We start from the raw sequence: 16,357 nt of genomic DNA on the forward strand, positions 1-16,357 counted from the left end.
CCATTATTCTCTATGTGGAGTGTGGCTCTGCGGGTGGAGGTCGGTGCTGGAGGCTCCATTATTCTCTATGTTGAGTGTGGCTCTGTGGGTGGAGGTCGGTGCTGGAGGCTCCATTATTCTCTATGTGGAGTGCGGCTCTGCGGGTGGAGGTCGGTGCTGGAGGCCCCATTATTCTCTATGTGGAGTGCGGCTCTGCGGGTGGAGGTCGGTGCTGGAGGCCCCATTGTTCTCTATGTGGAGTGCGGCTCTGCGGGTGGAGGTCGGTGCTGGAGGCTCCATTATTCTCTATGTGGAGTGTGGCTCTGCGGGTGGAGGTCAGTGCTGGAGGCTCCATTATTCTCTATGTGGAGTGCGGCTCTGCGGGTGGAGGTCAGTGCTGGAGGCCCCATTATTCTCTATGTGGAGTGCGGCTCTGCGGGTGGAGGTCAGTGCTGGAGGCTCCATTATTCTCTATGTGGAGTGCGGCTCTGCGGGTGGAGGTCAGTGCTGGAGGCCCCATTATTCTCTATGTTGAGTGTGGCTCTGCGGGTGGAGGTCGGTGCTGGAGGCTCCATTATTCTCTATGTGGAGTGCGGCTCTGCGGGTGGAGGTCGGTGCTGGAGGCTCCATTATTCTCTATGTGGAGTGCGGCTCTGCGGGTGGAGGTCGGTGCTGGAGGCTCCATTATTCTCTATGTGGAGTGTGGCTCTGCGGGTGGAGGTCGGTGCTGGAGGCTCCATTATTCTCTATGTGGAGTGCGGCTCTGCGGGTGGAGGTCAGTGCAGGAGGCTCCATTATTCTCTATGTGGAGTGCGGCTCTGCGGGTGGAGGTCGGTGCTGGAGGCTCCATTATTCTCTATGTGGAGTGGGGCTCTGCGGGTGGAGGTCCGTGCTGGAGGCTCCATTATTCTCTATGTGGAGTGGGGCTCTGCGGGTGGAGGTCGGTGCTGGAGGCTCCATTATTCTCTATGTGGAGTGCGGCTCTGCGGGTGGAGGTCGGTGCTGGAGGCCCCATTATTCTCTATGTGGAGTGCGGGTGGAGGTCGGTGCTGGAGGCTCCATTATTCTCTATGTGGAGTGCGGCTCTGCGGGTGGAGGTCGGTGCTGGAGGCTCCATTGTTCTCTATGTGGAGTGTGGCTCTGCGGGTGGAGGTCGGTGCTGGAGGCCCCATTATTCTGTATGTGGAGTGCGGCTCTGCGGGTGGAGGTCAGTGCTGGAGGCTCCATTATTCTCTATGTGGAGTGTGGCTCTGTGGGTGGAGGTCGGTGCTGGAGGCCCCATTATTCTCTATGTGGAGTGCGGCTCTGCGGGTGGAGGTCGGTGCTGGAGGCCCCATTATTCTGTATGTGGAGTGCGGCTCTGCGGGTGGAGGTCAGTGCTGGAGGCTCCATTATTCTCTATGTGGAGTGTGGCTCTGTGGGTGGAGGTCGGTGCTGGAGGCCCCATTATTCTCTATGTGGAGTACGGCTCTGCGGGTGGAGGTCGGTGCTGGAGGCTCCATTATTCTCTATGTGGAGTGTGGCTCTGCGGGTGGAGGTCGGTGCTGGAGACCCCATTATTCTGTATGTGGAGTGCGGCTCTGCGGGTGGAGGTCAGTGCTGGAGGCTCCATTATTCTCTATGTGGAGTGTGGCTCTGTGGGTGGAGGTCGGTGCTGGAGGCCCCATTATTCTCTATGTGGAGTACGGCTCTGCGGGTGGAGGTCGGTGCTGGAGGCTCCATTATTCTCTATGTGGAGTGCGGCTCTGCGGGTGGAGGTCGGTGCTGGAGGCCCCATTATTCTCTATGTGGAGTGCGGCTCTGCGGGTGGAGGTAGGAGCTGGAGGCTCCATTATTCTCTATGTGGAGTGCGGCTCTGCGGGTGGAGGTCAGTGCTGGAGGCTCCATTATTCTCTATGTGGAGTGCGGCTCTGCGGGTGGAGGTCGGTTCTGGAGGCTCCATTATTCTCTATGTGGAGTGCGGCTCTGCGGGTGGAGGTCGGTGCTGGAGGCTCCATTATTCTCTATGTGGAGTGCGGCTCTGCGGGTGGAGGTCGGTGCTGGAGGCTCCATTATTCTCTATGTGGAGTGCGGCTCTGCGGGTGGAGGTCGGTGCTGGAGGCTCCATTATTCTCTATGTGGAGTGCGGCTCTGCGGGTGGAGGTCGGTGGCGGAGGCTCCATTATTCTCTATGTGGAGTGCTGCTCTGCGGGTGGAGGTCGGTGCCGGAGGCTCCATTATTCTCTATGTGGAGTGCGGCTCTGCGGGTGGAGGTCGGTGCTGGAGGCTCCATTATTCTCTATGTGGAGTGTGGCTCTGCGGGTGGAGGTCGGTGCTGGAGGCTCCATTATTCTCTATGTGGAGTGCGGCTCTGCGGGTGGAGGTCAGTGCTGGAGGCTCCATTATTCTCTATGTGGAGTGCGGCTCTGCGGGTGGAGGTCGGTGCTGGAGGCTCCATTATTCTCTATGTGGAGTGCGGCTCTGCGGGTGGAGGTCGGTGCTGGAGGCTCCATTATTCTCTATGTGGAGGGCGGCTCTGCGGGTGGAGGTCGGTGCTGGAGGCTCCATTATTCTCTATGTGGAGTGCGGCTCTGCGGGTGGAGGTCGGTGCTGGAGGCTCCATTATTCTCTATGTGGAGTGTGGCTCTGCGGGTGGAGGTCGGTGCTGGAGGCTCCATTATTCTCTATGTGGAGTGCGGCTCTGCGGGTGGAGGTCAGTGCTGGAGGCTCCATTATTCTCTATGTGGAGTGTGGCTCTGCGGGTGGAGGTCGGTGCTGGAGGCTCCATTATTCTCTATGTGGAGTGTGGCTGTGCATGTGGAGGTAGGTGCTGGAGATTCCCCATTACTGGGCAGAGGGGGCAGTAACCTTTTCAGAGCTGAGACTATCTTGGTGCTTTTTTGTTGTCACTTTCTAAGAATCATAGCATTTTGTTCCTTGTACATGTGACCCAAGTATGGAAAACAGGAAGTAACAAAACACATATTGCAATGTCCCTTTTCTGTCCCCACATACAGTATAATTTTCCCACAGTATCACGTCCCCACATAGTTTAATGTTCCCACAGTATCACCATCCCCCCACATACAGTATAATGTTCCCCACTACCATCACCCCCACACAGTATAATATTCACACAGTATAATATTCCCACAGTACTGCCATCCCCCACACAGTATAATGTTCCCCCAGTACCGCCATCCCCCCCCATACACAGTATAATGTTCCCCCAGTACCCAGTATCAGCCCTTGGTTTATGCAGGACTCTGCTGTCTGTGCTGGTTCTCATCGTCCTGGATGAGGTGAAGTTTGTGTGGGGTCAGGGAGGGTTTACAGGGTGGATATAGCAGAGACGTGTGTGTACAAGGTGTACGGAGCGGAGCCGTGTGTGTGTGTGTGTATGAGGTGTACGGAGCAGAGCCGCGAGTGTGTGAGGTGTACTGAGCGGAGCCGCACGTGTACGGAGCTGAGCCCCACGTGTGTGTATGGAGCGGAGCTGCGTGTGTGCAAGGTGTGTGGAGTGGAACCGCATGTGTACTAGGTTTGCGGAGTGGAGCCATGTGTGTACTGAGTTGAGCAGTGTGTGTGTGCAAGGTGTACAGAACGGAGACGTGTGTATGAGGCATAAAAAGCGGAACAGTGTGTGTATTGATGTATGCGGTGCCATACGTGTACAAGGTGTATGGTGGGGAGCATTCATACCTCCCAGCGAGACAGTCCCGATTTTGAGAGAGATACTGCCCCGGCTGGGAGCTTACTTTTCGTGCGGACACAGGAGTACACGGCGGAGCCCCGAGGAGCACTTTAAAATTCGCATGTGACGTTCCACCGGAAGTGACGTGCTAGAAGCTGACCGGAAATTAGGTAATTTCGGGAGGAGATTGTGACGGAACCATGGAGGCACTTTAGGGAATGCTTCAGATCCATCACCATGTCCTCCTCCAACAGCGCGGACAGCAGGATCGCCTTGAACTTGGGGATGTCGGCCATGTGAGCGGATCGTTATATTTCCTGCATCGGGAGGCTCAGGTGGGCAGTACAGTGGGAGCCGGGCTGCTATAGTATCTTTATAGAATCTTTCTATCTCTGTTTCTTTATCTCTCTAATCTTTCTTTTTTTTTCTCTCTCTCTCTCTCTCTGTTCTTTCTTCTTTCTTTTCTTTCTTTCTCTGTTCTTTCTTTCCATTCTTTCTTTCTCGCTCTCTGTTCTTTCTTTCTCTGTTTTCTTTTTTCTCAGTTCTTTCTTTCTGTCACGCCTCCTCTCCTGTCACGCCTCCTGTCCTGTGGATCTCCTCTGCCTGCTCGCCGCGTTCATGAGCATCGTGCGCCCGCCGCCTGCTGTGTACCCGCCAATCAACTCTGCAGCGCCACGGTGATTAACCCCCTTGCCTCCAGGCTCCAGCTAGCTATATATTGATCGGGGGAGCTGTATGCGCGAGAGGGGAGCTGTACATTTGGGCCTGTATACCTGGAGGAGGGAACTGTATAAAGACGAAACATTGGAGAACTGTATAACCTTGGGGGGGGGGGGGACAGCTGCCTGTATACCCTTGTAGGGGGCAAGAGCTGTATACCCGTTGGGGGGGAGTTGTATTCCCATGGGAGGGAAAGCTGCCTGTATACCCTTGTAGGGGGCAAGAGCTGTATACCCTTGCGTGGGGGGGGGAGCTGTACTCCGGAGATAATACAATAGAGAGCATATTGTTATACAGTAGTTAGCAACAATTGCTGCCGGTGAAAACTTTCCCTTTCTGCATTTTTATTATTCCTTGGCTGTCTTAACATTGGGTTCAATAAAAAAAAATGTGAGTAACTCTTTCTGTCTATAATTGGACTGCTTTGAGTTATCCTGGACTGTATCTCTATTGTAGTACTGTAAATCTGAATGTGGCTGAACAAGAGGATAAGATTAGATTGTACATCTGAGTGCTACAGTTCGCGCTCTACTGTTATGGCTAAAATATTAATGATATGGGGGCCCCCACCAGATTTTCTGCCCAGGGGCCCCCACCAACCTTAATCCGGCCCTGGGTAGTACGGATATGGTATAGTACAGTGGGTAGGTTTTGTGGCTGACCACCACTGTTGCCGTGCACGCTGGGTCATGTTCGCCATCTTTTCTGTGTTTATTGTGATTGATCTAGGCTGCTGTGCACACTCACGGCAGCCCCGCCCTGCCCCAGGCTTTATTTATTTTTGCATCCATGTCTGAGCCTGCATTGCCCTTCATCTGTGTTTGCTGGTCAGGCAGTGTGTGGAGGTCAAACCTGAGATGTCTGTGTTCAGACCTGGTTGGCCTTCATCTGCACCTGCTCCATCTGGCTGCACGGGAGTGATGCAGTCATGCTTCAGGTATGGATTGCATTTGATATGGTCTTGCTTTTAAAACATTTAGGAGGCCGCAATGGCACAGTGAATAAATACAAATGTAGAGTAGGACCCCCCATATGAGATTGCCTTGGCGTGGCGGGGTGGCTCAATATATTGATCAATATTTTGCTAAATGTCTCATTTTGAATGCAGTAAGATATGTGCATATGCACCTCATGTTATGCGTTCTGACCACTGGCAGTGCTGGCTCTTCTCTCTTTTTATTACAGTGGGTAGGAGCTCTGGCCATGGAGCCGTAATCTCCATCATTTTTGGTCAATTGTCCCCTCAGTGTGCCGTTCAGCCTCTCAACTTCACCACTGGATTGTGGGTGGTACGGAGTATGGAGGGCTACAGTGGATCCAAGCATTGTCAGAACTTCTTAGTACACATGAAAAGAAAAGGCCGGACCTTGGTCACTTTCAACCACTTCTGGAACCCCATATCTGCATATAACTTCCATCACCAGTTTCTTCGCTGTGGTTTTTGCAGTCATGTTGGTAACAGGGAATGCTTCCAACTGGAGAACCGGGGCCCAGTAGAATTTTTGCACCAGTGCGAGGGCCTGATTCTTTCCTCGATGTGTAGGCCCATGTGCCCATGTGGCAATAGCAGGGTACATCCGCTTAGGGAGACACACTAGTTGGTCCTTTTTCCAGAGACCATTATCCATACGTGCCCCATCAGTCTTCCATTGCTTCACCTCTTCCTTTGGAGACATTCTCTGCATCGTCATTAAGCGGTCTCGCGGGGTCCGACAGAAAACTTCAGTCTGTTGTAGATCATCAGGTTCTCGTAGGGTCAATGCTTCTTGTAACTGTTTACACTGAGAGCGTGTGGTCACCATAGTTGGTATGGTTGGTTCAATGGGTAAGAGAGCGGCGGCTTTTGCTTGCATATCCGCAAATGTGTTGCCAACAGTCTGTGGACTGTTCCTAGGACCGTGCACCTTAACTTTGATAATGGCCACCTGAGTAGGTAATTTGATTGAGTCCATGAGGGTTTTATCAGCTTCAGCATTTTTCACTGGGGTTCCGGCAGTAGTAATAAACCCTCGATTGGCCCATAGAGCCCCAAAATCGTGAGCAATACCAAATGCATACCGTGAGTCCGTGTATATATTAGCCCATCTGTTCTTGGCCAAAGTACATGGAGTAGACAGAGCCTGGAGTTCTGCTTCTTGTGCTGACTGTGAGGGCGGGAGTGCAGCTGCGCGCACTACAGTGTCCTCTGTGGTAACAGCATATCCCGAGTGGAATCTACCAAACTCGTCAGCATATCTTGAGCCATCCGTGTATAACACCAGATCGGGATTTGGGAGTGGGTTCTCACTGACATTTGGTGGAGTAGCTGTTTCTTCAGTCAGAAGTTGGGAACAATCATGTTGGAGAAAATCCTCATCACTGCTATCTTCCCTTATAGTTCATTATACCGTCTTCTTTCAAGGCATTGTAAAGGGGTTGCATTATGCGGGATGCATCCGGTATCCACTGACAACAATAAATACATAGTCCAAGAAAACGCTGGAGTTCAGTTTCATCTTTTGGGATAGGAAGGGAGCTGGCAGCTATTATTCTTCTGCGAGGTGTCTGGCACCCTGAAGGAGACAGTGACCCAAGAATATCACTTGACCAAGGCATAACTGAAGTCCCGAGGCTGAAACCCGACAGTTCAGTGCTGCCAGATGCTTTAAGGAGGCTAACAATGGCAGAAATGGCAAAAGACACTCGCTCATATTTTTTTTGCAAACTGGTTGTGACTGTTTTGGGCCCCTTGTGGCATAACAGTCCATGTTAACTGTCGTTCCTGATAAGTGAATGTAAATAGAAACTGGCAGTCTGGGTGTAACGGAATGCTAAAGAAGGCATTGGTAAGATCAATAACTGTAAACCAAGCAGCATCCTGGGGTATTTGGGACAAAAGAGTATGAGGATTAGGCACCAGGTTTGAGAAACACTTTTACTGGTTCTACTGGCATTTTCCCTATATCATTTAACCCTTTTGACAGGAGTTTAGATAGTATCTCTGAGAGGTATGGGGTGAGTCATTGATCCTCAGGCAATATTGGGGGTGGACCTTGGCCGATCAGGGCCATCATAACTGTAGGAAGGGCATGCAAAATACAGATTTCCTCACTGTCTTCATCTACATAGGGATTATATAACAAAAAAAAAAAACATCTGACCATCATCTTGGAATTGTATTCCGGAGCGGAACTGTGATAATGGATCTGCCCCTAGTAAACTTACAGGACATATGAGAGAGATTACAAACTGATCAGTAACGAGAATTAGCAGGGAGGGGCTGAGGAGCAAGATTCCCACTAGCTGAAGCCTGAGGGGGGGGGCAGAGTTTGCTGTGTGCTCGCAGCTGTGGTGGGGGCGAAGGGGGATATGGTGTGGGCGAACATGGGAGGGGGTACTGAAGCAGCTGCAGCTACTAGCTTGCTTTTTTTTCCTCTCTCTCTCTCTCTCTCTCTCTCTCTCTCTCTTCTGAACAGCAGATTAAAGTCTTCTGAAAACTTTTTTTTCTTTTTTTTCCTCTGGATCGGGTGAACGGGGATTGAGGCTGGCTGCGTAGTGGGGCTGCAACTCTCGGTCTCCTTGTACAATTGTCATCTAGCAGGGAGACCTCTTGTTTCAAATCATCACTTTTAACTATTCGTCTGCCTGACACATTAATATCAATCTTAGTTCCTTCTTTAATCAATCACATTGTCAAACCACAGTCACTTGCTTGAACCACAAATCATCCCGTCCCTGTCATAATAGACAATTTTTCCTTCTTCCACATAGCAGTAACAGAAACAATCAGAACTCACTTGCTGTTCAATGTCCACATAACCTTCATTATACAATTCATGTGCCAAGCCATGGAATTCCTCAGCGCCTTTAAATAATCCATCATCAGTCAACCTTTTAACTCCTTCGTCCCATAGCGTAGGCTGCAACCTCCCGCCCTTAGGAAATCCCAGAATCTAAAATATTTTTCCTGCATTCCTGACACATTTCTTTCCTCGTCTTTGAATCATAAGACTAACAGTATCTGATCCTTCACACAATTCCAAACTTTCCTTTTTCTTCCACAGAAACATAATTCTCTCCTTTAGAGCTAAATATCCTTACTTCAGTTGTGCACAATACTGGAGCAGCCGTCTCTGTTTGTTCCACAGGGTCAACCCCCTCTGGGAAGCCCAAAATTCGCGGTACTCAGTGAAAGGAGGAGGGCATCTCAGACTATCCCTCCGGACACCTCTGGTTATATATATCTATATATACCTGAGTTACGTATCCTACCCAGTCTTCGATCACATGACCACGCCCAATTACTAATAATGATCGGGAATTCAGGATATTTTGACTATAAAAAGAGTCACAATCACTGGTCAATCTGGGGTGTCCGTCCCTTATGAGGTACGGTTCGAGCACTGGGCCCCCAACGGGACTACACCTCTATATGATTCCACCCATGAATCACCCCACCACGGGGACAAACCTCAGATCCTCTTTGCAGCAACAAGCACAGGAAAACCACACCAACGGTCAGTCTGAACAGTATAACTGCCAACTTACCATGGTTGTGGGGGGTGATCAGTCCCAATTTTCCAGCACCCGTGTCCGCTCCGAGGGTCCTTTGTCTTGTTGTCCTCCGGGGGCAGAGGCGTCCCTATTCAGGGGCCCCACGTTGCGCGCCACTGTCAGGGTAGCTATTTTGGGAGGGCTAAATTAACCCTTCACGGTTGATCCAGTGATTTCCAAATTATTCCAGTGTTGCTAGCAACTCAAATGACCACACGGAGATGGGGGTCTCTGTACGGGAGGATCGAGGCAGATCACTAAGCCCCTTTATTTCAGTCACATCTTTTATAATCTTTTGCTTAAATATGCAAGGTTCTTAAGTACCAATAGCATAATTTCACTTTATAAGCCAATAATATTGCGAGAAAACCGGAAACTACATATATGTCCGTACCTAGATAGCGTAGAAAGTAGTATAATGGCATATTCAGAGCAATGCACCCCCCCGAGCCCCTTATCTTTGTACTTGATGAGAACAGTCTGGTTTCATGACAGCCCATGCCAATTATAAAAATTTATCTTACAACAACAAAAACGTTGAAACGAAACCTTACAGAGAATGGATAAAACGAAACTTCAACTCTGATTTTAGTATTAACCCTTCACAAGGGCATACAACTCCTGCCCAGCCAAGGACTCTGGCGTCCCTTTTTTATCAGCGCTCCGCTCTGGGGTCAACTATATGCAATTTTAGTTCCTCAAAGCCCTTGTCTCAGCTCCTGTCCCTTCCCTCTCCACACACCAACTGCTAACTCTCCTCTCTCACTGTCCTGTCATGAGCTCCAGCTGGCTCCCATCTCCATGACAACTCTCCTGTTAACTCTCTCAGGTGACTTCTTTCTGACTCACTAACCCCACCTGCTGGCCAGAATTTATAAGGAAGCTTCCCTTTCTGACCTGGAGCAGGAATTGACATGTACACTGTGTTACCTGGCATGTGGACTCCCCCTGCCTCCAGGCATGACATCACCCCTTAGAGGGAGGCAATGTCACCATGGCGACCAGACTCTGGGGTGCCACACTTACACTTGATGATTTGTACATTCAGCATCAGAACCTTCCTCGGAGAACTATTAATGACATCACTGATAGTTGCATATGCTGGAAGTGCCGGGATTTCTGGACAAAGTTCAGACTCAAGACTGAAGAATCCAGATATTCTGAAAATTGAGTTTCCTTTTTGATCATTTGCAGATCAATAACGTCTCCAAACTGTGATTTCCAAGACTTTTTCTTCTTGATGTGGTAATTACAATGTTGAGAATTGTATTTATATGGCAGTAATGCAGTTTATATTTCACATATTCAATGTTTGCATAAATCTCCGTGCCTAGATGATGCTGCTGAATTTGCTCTTGAATTTGGCTATTTTTTTCTTTTTTGCAGTAATTCTGACACAAACTGTTACGCATTGTTATATTTTTTATTTATTATTTTCTTTATATACAGTACATTAAAAATTGGTTTACTCTCTTACATGCCGGGGTTTTTAAGCCCATTTTTTTGGGCTGAAAGTCCCCCTCGCGGCTTATACGTAAGATATATACCGGGGGGTCAGCGGGGGAGCAGGGGTGTCGGATCATACTTACCCCATGCGCCATAGAATAATCCCCAAATGCCGCTGCTGCTGCAAATAAAAAAAAATGACATACTCACCTATCCATCGCTGGGAGCCAGGTGCCGGTGTCACTGCTGGCTCAGGACCCGGCACCTGAGATATTCACCTGTCACCGTTCCCATGCTGCTTGCCGCTGTCTGCCACGTCATCGGTCAGTGACGTTCAGACAGCAGAGGGTGCGGCGCGCACTAACCACGTCACCGCGCCCTCTGACCTGAGCATCACTGACAGAGGATGCGGCAGGCAGCCGTGAGCAGCGTGGGAACGGGGACAGGTGAATATAGCATATACTTAGCCCTCCCTGGCGAGTCTCTGTAGCCCCCCTGCTTCTCCTGGTCTCTGGCGCCTGCCTTCAGCAGTCACGTGATACCGCTCATTAAAGACATGAATATGTGCATCTTATGGGGGCATATTCTGTGGAGCATCTTATGGGGCTATTCTATGGAGCATCTTATGGGGGCATATTCTATGGAGCATCTTATGGGGGCATATTCTATGGAGCATCTTATGGGGGCATATTCTGTGGAGCATCTTATGGGGGCATATTCTGTGGAGCATCTTATGGGGGCATATTCTGTGGAGTATCTTATGGGGCTATTCTATGGAGCATCTTATGGGGGCATATTCTATGGAGCATCTTATGGGGCCATAACCTTTATGGAGCATTATATGGGGCATATTATTCTATGAAGCATCTTATGGGGCAGTTATTAACCTTTATGGAGCATTATATGGGATGTGTTTTGTATGGAGCATCCTATGGGGCCATCATGAACTGTATGGAGCATTATATGGGGCTCCTGATTCAGGATATTCAAAAACATTTAACCTACTGATGTCTCAATTAATTTTACTTCTTTTGGTGTCTTTTTATTTTTGAAATTTACCAGTAGCGGCTGCATTTTCCATCCTAGGCTTATACGCGAGTCAATACGTTTTCCCAGTTTTTTGTGGCAAAATTAGGGGGGGTTGGCTTATACACGAGTATATACAGTAACTAATTTTTATTATACTACCTCTAACCTTAGAACTCACACTTACCCTAGCACTCGCCCTAATTCTAGCATGTGCCTAACATTTGCACTCGCCGTAACCTTAGCACTTGCTGTAACCCTAGCACTTGACCTGAACCTAACACTCACCCTGACCCTAGCACTTTCCCTAACCCTAGCACACAATGTAACCCTAGCACTCGCCCTAAACCTAGAATGTGCCCTAAACCTAGCACTCGCCGTAACTCTAGCACTCGCCCTGAACCTAGCACTTTCCCTAACCCTAGTACTCGTCCTAACCCTAGCACACAATGTAACCCTAGAACTTTTCCTAACCCTGGCACTCGTCCTTACTAGAGATGAGCGAATATCGTCGGCTCCTTCCTTATTCGGCAAGCTATGGCGCTTACCGAAGAAGTTGCATCAGTAACCCGGATACCTGTAACGCTCACGACAATCAGCTGCATGTGTCGCGGCTGTGTGACAGTCACAACACATGTATGGAGAGTATGTTTGTTGTGACTGTCACACAGTCGCGACACATGCAGCTGCGGCTCAGAACAGCTGATTGTCGTGAGCGCTCCAGTTATCTGGGTTCTCGAGGCATCTTCTTCGGTAAGCGCTATAGCTTGTTGAATAAGGAGGGAGCCGACTATATTCGCTCATCTCTAGCCTTAACCCTAGCACTAGCCCTAACACTAGTTATAGTTAGAAAAATGCAAAAGATAAAATTAGCTAATGAAGATAATATTGCATCTTGTGCAGTTCACACAATTCGATACGGACTTCATTCATTACCTGCTCAGCTTTCTTATTTTAGGCGCTGGCCTTGCAGAGTGCAGCAGCCAATGACAAACTCCTCTTGACTTCTGCGATCTGCATAGGTGGCACAGAATAGGTACTCACTGCGCAGCTTATTTGGCAAAAGTTTTGCATCATCATAGACTTTGAATCTTTGGCCAACCTCCGCTGTGCCCCCCCCCCTCATGTTATGTATTGGTTGGTCAGCTTTTCACATAAACCTTTCATAAGGCCCTTTTACATTTAGCGATGCACCAGCGATCCAACCAGCGATCCGACCCGGTCAGGATCGCTGGTGCATCGCTAAATGATCGCTAGTGAGCTTTCATACAGAAAGATCTCACAGCGATGCAGCAGCGACGCAGCGCACGATACTTACCTTTCACACACAGCGATCCTGCGTCCTCCCGCCCGCCTCCACGCGTCGCTGGACGTCACAGCAGGAAGCCCAGCAGGAAGCGCCCGACGAGAAATGGAGCCGGACATTCTCGCGCGATCAGCGATGGACAGCGGGGGAGCCGGTCGCTGGTAAGTATCACACATAGCGATATCACTAGCAATATCGCTATAACGTCACAAAACCAGTGACGTTTTAGCGATATTGCTAGCGATATCGCTTAGTGTAAAACCCCCTATAGTCTTTAGCTTGACCACCTCTAGCAACACATCCGTCCTCCCACATACCTGTAAAACAGGTTCAGGATTATCAGTAAACACCACTGTAACATCAGCGGCCGTGCCCGCCTCTGTGTCTTCTGTGGCGGCACCCGCGGCTGCCTCTCCTTACCGGCATTCCCTCCGCAGCGCGCACTCTCACCCAGCCTCCAGCTCTGCGGCGTCCCTGCGCTCCTTCCTTAGGCCGTGGGCACGACCCAGCACTTCCTCTTCTGCCGGCGGTGGGCGTCGCTGAGGGCAGTGCTCGCTTACCCACTTCCTGACCCTAGGGTATTTCAGGCGTCCGCTCTGTAGAGAGGACGCTGATGATTGTGTGCTAATCCACGCGTTGTTCTGGCCGCTATAGTGTAGCTATAGTTTCTCCGTTTGTGTTTCTCTCGTTTTCTCCCTGTCAGCCTCTGTCTTGTCCTGCCTCTTCCCTCTCCTCGCTCTCCTGGTTCTCTGGTGCACTTCCCTCCTGCCCATCCGTTCCCATATCTTCTCCTGGGTGCTCCACGTCTGCATTCCCTTTGCTCCTGTGGCTACTCCTGCTGCCCCTTCTAGTTGCTGCTGCCTGGTTTCCTCCTCATCCTATAACCTGGCTCAGGTACTCCGATCTCTGTCCAGTGTCCCTGGCCCTCCTCTGCTCCTCCTTGTCCTTGAGCCGTCCCTCTTGGTACCGGCTGTCGCGGTTCTGTCCTCTGCGGTTTTGCCCCTAACGATTTCTGTATAGGGGTCGGTCATCACCTGGCGCGCTTGACCCAGGGGCTCCAGATCCGCGACCCAGAGGGTCCACTCTCGGACGTTGTCCAATCCCTGAACGTCACAACCGCTTGGCTAATTTCCCCCTTATTATAATGGTTAACGCAGGGTTTAGGGTATATTAGATGTCAAAGTTGCAGGATTTGTATAATGCTTCTGTACTGTTACTATGTAGGTGCCTTGGCTAACCTACGTATGTTATATTTCCACAGTAGAAACTTCAATTTACGAAGTAGAAGACATCAAGTGTTGACTAGAAGTCATGGATCCCAAGTGCCCTACAGAAGAACTTCACCCTCCATGAACCTCGCATATGAGCCTCCTCACGATACTGATCTACAAGATGACACTCCACCACGTTCCAGGGCTCGTATCCTGCTATCGCATGAGGATCTACCACCAGGAAACCCTACTCTGAACAGTCACTGGGCTTCTGAAGACCTTTCTTCAATACATCCTTCATTTCGTAATGTCACACCTCTGAGGCACCACGCCATACATGAAGTCTTACCCAACCCGCACCAAATCTATAGTAATATTCAAAATCGCAACAAGCAATACACTAAAGGACGCCATGTCAAAAGCTTGCAGATTGAACAAACCATAAACCAACGTCACTCTGAGGTGTTCTCATATAAAGGTACAGACCCGTTGTCATCCATACCACATTACCATGCAAATTCATGCCCCTGGTTATTCAAGCGTACATCTTTTTCCACAGAAGATACTACTCTACATCCTTCCAGATTAAATAATCCAAGGACACCAGAATCTCCCTTCTCGACCATCAATCCCATGTACCATAGTGGGGCGGGTTGGGCTTCACATCTTAACAATCCTGCTCCAAAGTATGAAACTTCCATGAATTTTTGAAAAACTATCATTTTATAGGATTTTTGTACATACCCATAATATTGACTTTAAAATGTCATCTGGTGCCAAGGGACCAAGGTTAAAGCCTTTATGATAGACACTGTTTGGGAGCAATTATATTCTATATGAGGGACTTGTATATGAAAATCTTATCAAGTATTGTTTGGAAATGAGCACCTTACCTCTATACTTCTGTTACTCTGCACATCTGAGCAATGGATTACTTAAAGGACTCATGCACTAGTCAGGGACAGATTTTGGTCAGCATCATTAATGGGAATGCTCAACTAAGAGAAGATCCAGAATCGAGAGTGTTCAGCCAAATGAATATCTTCTACTGAAAGTACTCAACCAAAAGAACATCCGCCATTGAGAGTGCTCAACTAAGAGAAGATCCTCAACTAAGACTACTCAACCAAGAGAAGATCCTCAACTGAGTGAGAGTGCTCAACAAAGAGAAGATCCTCAACTGAGAGTGGAGTGCACAACCAAGAGAAAATCCTTAACTGAGACTACTCAACAAAAAAATTTCTCAACTGAGAGTGCTCAACCAAGAATAGATCATTAACTGAGAATGGAGTGCACAACCAAGAAAAGATCCTCAACTGAGAGTGCTCAACCAAGAGAAGATTCCCAACTGAGAGTGCTCAACCGAGAGAAGATCCTCATCTGAGAGTGTAATGGAAACCAAGAGAAAATCCTCAACTGAGACTACTCAACCAAAAAAGGATTCTCAACCGAGAGTGCTCAACCACATGCCCCATGTGTAACATGGGGCATGTGTGGATGGGTGACACCAGTAGAACTACAATGTAGATCTAGTAGAATCATTACCATTTAATGGAAGGACTGGTGACCAGTATTGATACAGACCATTATCAGCACCCTTTAACCCTGATGCCAGGGAGATGAGGTGCCACCTAATGATTGAACATGGAGTGTTCAATAAGTGTTATGGAATGTTCAGGGGTCAAGGATACGTGGGTGCAACCAGCTAGGAACTTTTTGGTTTTCTTAGTACGGGTCTGATCACAATGGATTGTGGTATCAGTTGCATTTACGAATGTTACAGACCCTCGTTACATTTACTTCTATTCTCATTGTTCTAATAAAATTGTAAAAAATATGTAATCAAAGTCTGAAATATTTTGGGGTATCTCAACCAGATTGACGTCTTTACAATGAGAGAGAGGAATCCCCCACCAGTATCATCGTCACGCCTGTACCGTACTACCAGTGGCGTTGTGCAGGTTCTCAGGGCTCAGTGCAAGGCGAGTGTTGTGCTCTCTAACCCAGAAATAAAGTGACATACAGGGGAGCATTAAGACAAATAATGACCAATAAGGGCCCCTTTTAGAAAGTTTTTATGCCCACTTAGTGCCCCTAATAAAAACTATTGATACCATCCTAGTGTCAACTCAAAAATAAATGATGGTTCTCTGTGTCACCCCTAGTAAAACATCAATACTCGACTGACCAATCAAGTCTTCTACTCGCCTGCACAAAAAGTATCCCAACACAGACATAGCAATAAAGGGACGTAATTGTGCCGCTTTCATTGCAATGTTGACATTTTGTAGTCTATAGACAGAGAGCGGCCTGCCCCCCTACAGGACAGAGAGCAGCCTGCCCCCCTACAGGACAGAGAGCGGCCTGCCCCCCTACAGGACAGAGAGTGGCCTGCCCCCCTACAGGACAGAGAGCGGCCTTCAAGATGTTAAAAATAAAATATATAGATCTATATACATCCCC

At 48.9% G+C, this 16,357-nt stretch overlaps 1 protein-coding gene across 5 annotated transcripts in view; it reads left to right on the forward strand.

The window, feature by feature from the left end:
* The window catches only part of LOC141054360 (calpain-5-like), a 58,444-nt gene extending 42,713 nt beyond the window's left edge, over positions 1 to 15,731 (forward strand). For 4 of the 5 annotated variants that reach the window (XM_073551679.1, XM_073551684.1, XM_073551681.1 and 1 more), the window contains one exon: positions 13,945 to 15,731. The gene's annotated coding sequence lies outside the window, so the exon portion shown is untranslated. The remainder of the gene's footprint in view (positions 1 to 13,944) is intronic. The other variant, XM_073551683.1, reaches the window with a different exon arrangement.
* The last annotated feature ends 626 nt before the right edge of the window (positions 15,732 to 16,357 follow it).

Source organism: Dendrobates tinctorius, unplaced genomic scaffold (assembly GCF_039654945.1).
Source record: "Dendrobates tinctorius isolate UK_male_01 unplaced genomic scaffold, ASM3965494v1 ptg000178l, whole genome shotgun sequence".
NCBI lineage: Eukaryota > Metazoa > Chordata > Amphibia > Anura > Dendrobatidae > Dendrobates > Dendrobates tinctorius.